Raw genomic sequence first — 4,688 nt, 5'->3', positions numbered from 1 at the left:
TGACGCCTTACTATACTATGACATTTTTTCACATTTTGATACTATACTGTGACATTTTTTGACGCCACATTTTTTTTACTATACTATGATTTTTTCACATTTTTGACGCCTTACTATACTATGACATTTTTTCATTTTTCCTTACTATACTATGACATTTTTTTTGACGCCTTACTATACTATGACATTTTTTCACATTTTTTTGATTACTATACTGTTTTACTATACTATGACATTTTTTTTTTTTTGACGCCTTACTATACTATGACATTTTTTGACATTTTTTGACTTACTATACTATGACATTTTTTCACATTTTTTGACGCCTTACTATACTATGACATTTTTTCACATTTTTGACGCCTTACTATACTATGACATTTTTTGACATTTTTTGATTACTATACTATGACATTTTTTTCACATTTTTTGATTACTATACTATGACATTTTTTGGCCATTTTTGACGCCTTACTATACTATGACATTTTTTCACATTTTTGACGCCTTACTATACTATGACATTTTTTCACATTTTTTGACGACTACTATGACATTTTTTTTTTTTGACGCCTTACTATACTATGACATTTTTTTCACATTTTTGATTACTATTGACGCCTTACTATACTATGACATTTTTTCACATTTTTTGACGCCTTACTATACTATGACATTTTTTCACATTTTTGACACATTTTTTGAGACTATGACATTTTTTTTTTTGACGCCTTACTATACTATGACATTTTTTGATACTATACTATGACATTTTTGACGCCTTACTATACTATGACATTTTTTCACATTTTTTTGATGACTATGACATTTTTTCACATTTTTTGACTTACTATACTATGACATTTTTTTTTTTTGACGCCTTACTATACTATTGACATTTTTTCACATTTTTGACTTACTATACTATGACATTTTTTCACATTTTTTTGATTACTATACTATGACATTTTTTCACTATACTGACATTTTTTTCACATTTTTGACCTTACTATACTATGACACATTTTTTGATTTACTATACTATGACAGGACATTTTTTTTTTTTACTATACTATGACATTTTTTTTACTATACTATGACATTTTTTTGACTTACTATACTATGACTTGACGCCTTACTATACTATGACATTTTTTTTTTTTTTTGACGCCTTACTATACTATGACATTTTTTCACATTTTTTGACGCCTTACTATACTATGACATTTTTTCACATTTTTTGACACCTTACTATACTATGACATTTTTTATTTTTTGACGACATTTTTTCACATTTTTTGACGCCTTACTATACTATGACATTTTTTTTTTTGACCCTTACTATACTATGACATTTTTCACATTTTTTTGACGCCTTACTATACTATGACATTTTTTCACATTTTTTGACGCCTTACTATACTATGACATTTTTTCACATTTTTTTTACTATACTATGACATTTTTTTTTTGACGCCTTACTATACTATGACATTTTTTGACTTACTATACTATGACATTTTTTGACGCCTTACTATACTATGACATTTTTTGACGACATTTTTTCACATTTTTTGACGCCTTACTATACTATGACATTTTTTGATTACTATACTATGACATTTTTTATTTTTTGACGCCTTACTATACTATGACATTTTTTTCCATTTTTGACTTACTATACTATGACATTTTTTCACATTTTTTGATTATATACTGACATTTTTTCACATTTTTTGACGCCTTACTATACTATGACATTTTTTTTTTTGACGACTTTTTGACCTTACTATACTATGACATTTTTTCACATTTTTTGATACTATACTATGACATTTTTTCACATTTTTTGACGCCTTACTATACTATGACATTTTTTCACATTTTTGATTACTATACTATGACATTTTTTGACGCCTTACTATACTGACATTTTTTCACTTTTTTGACGCCTTACTATACTATGACATTTTTTCACATTTTTTGACGCCTTACTATACTATGACATTTTTTTTACTATACTATGACACATTTTTGACGTGACATTTTTGACGCCTTACTATACTATGACATTTTTCACATTTTTTGCCTTACTATACTATGACATTTTTTTTTGACGCCTTACTATACTATGACATTTTTTTCACATTTTTTGACGCCTTACTATACTATGACATTTTTTTTGGCCATTTTTGACACCTTACTATACTATGACATTTTTTCACATTTTTTTGACGCCTTACTATACTATGACATTTTTTCACATTTTTTGACGCACATTTTTGACGCCTTACTATACTATGACATTTTTTTTTTTGACTATACTATGACATTTTTCACATTTTTTGATACTATACTATGACATTTTTTTTTGACGACTATGACATTTTTTCACGCTATACTTTTTATACTATGACATTTTTTCACATTTTTTGACTTACTATACTATGACATTTTTGACCTTACTATACTATGACATTTTTTTTTTGACGCCTTACTATACTATGACATTTTTTTACACATTTTTCTTTTTTTGACGCCTTACTATACTATGACATTTTTTTTGACGCCTTACTATACTATGACATTTTTTCACATTTTTTGACGCCTTACTATACTATGACATTTTTGACATTTTTTGACTTACTATACTATTTTTTCACATTTTTTGACGCCTTACTATACTATGACATTTTTTCCATTTTTGACGCCTTACTATACTATGACATTTTTCACATTTTTTGACATTTTTTGATTACTATACTATGACATTTTTTTTTTGACGCCTTACTTACTATGACATTTTTTCACATTTTTTGACGCCTTACTATACTATGACATTTTTTTTTTTGCCTTACTATACTATGACATTTTTTCACATTTTTTGACGCCTTACTATACTATGACACATTTTTTGACATTACTATACTATGACATTTTTTGACGCCTTACTATACTATGACATTTTTTCACATTTTTGACGCCTTACTATACTATGACATTTTTTTGACTTACTATACTATGACATTTTTTGACGCCTTACTATACTATGACATTTTTTCACCTTACTATACTATGTTTTGACGCCTTACTATACTATGACATTTTTTTTTTGGCCTTACTATACTATGACATTTTTTCACATTTTTGACTATACTATGACATTTTTTCACATTTTTTGACTTACTATACTATGACATTTTTTCACATTTTTGATACTATACTGACATTTTTTCACATTTTTTGACGCCTTACTATACTATGACATTTTTCATTTTTTGACCTTACTATACTATGACATTTTTCACATTTTTTGACTTACTATACTTGACATTTTTTCACATTTTTTGATTACTATACTACATTTTTTGACGCCTTACTATACTATGACATTTTTTCACATTTTTTTGACGCCTTACTATACTATGACATTTTTTTTTGACGCCTTACTATGACATTTTTTTTTTTACTATACTATGACATTTTTTTTTTTTTTTACTATACTATGACATTTTTTCACATTTTTTGACGCCTTACTATACTATGACATTTTTTTTTTTGACGCCTTACTATACTATGACATTTTTTCACATTTTTTGACGCCTTACTATACTATGACATTTTTTGGCCATTTTTGACCTTACTATACTATGACATTTTTTCACATTTTTTGACGCCTTACTATACTATGACATTTTTCACATTTTTTTACTATACTGTTTGACTATGACTTTTTTGACTATGACATTTTTGATTATACTATGACATTTTTGATACTTTTGACGACATTTTTTCACATTTTTTGACGCCTTACTATACTATGACATTTTTTTGATACTATGACATTTTTTTTTTTTCTTACTATGACATTTTTTTTTTGATTACTATACTATGACATTTTTTCACATTTTTTGATTACTATACTGACATTTTTTCACATTTTTTGACTTACTATACTATGACATTTTGTGACATTTTTTTTTGACTTACTATACTATGACATTTTTCACATTTTTTGATTACTATACTATGACATTTTTTCACATTTTTTTGACGCCTTACTATACTATGACATTTTTCACATTTTTTGATGACATTTTTTTTTACTATACTGACATTTTTTCACATTTTTTGACGCCTTACTATACTATGACATTTTTCACATTTTTGACGCCTTACTATACTATGACATTTTTTCACATTTTTTGACGCCTTACTATACTATGACATTTTTTTTTGACGCCTTACTATACTATGACATTTTTTCATTTTTTGACGCCTTACTATACTATGACATTTTTTTCACATTTTTTGCTATGACATTTTTTTTTTTCTTACTATACTATGACATTTTTTCACATTTTTTGACGCCTTACTATACTATGACATTTTTTATTTTTTTACTATACTATGACATTTTTTGACGCCTTACTATACTATGACATTTTTTCACATTTTTTTGACGCCTTACTATACTATGACATTTTTTGTGTTTTTGACTATACTATGACATTTTTTCACATTTTTTGACGCCTTACTATACTATGACATTTTTTTTTTGACGCCTTACTATACTATGACATTTTTTCACATTTTTGACTATGTTTTTTGACGACTATGACATTTTTTGACGATGACATTTTTTGGACTTTACACATTTTTATACTATACTATGACACTACTGACAT

Source organism: Lates calcarifer, unplaced genomic scaffold (genome assembly GCF_001640805.2).
Source record: "Lates calcarifer isolate ASB-BC8 unplaced genomic scaffold, TLL_Latcal_v3 _unitig_4895_quiver_2446, whole genome shotgun sequence".
Lineage (NCBI taxonomy): Eukaryota > Metazoa > Chordata > Actinopteri > Centropomidae > Lates > Lates calcarifer.
This window is presented reverse-complemented; position numbering follows the sequence as displayed.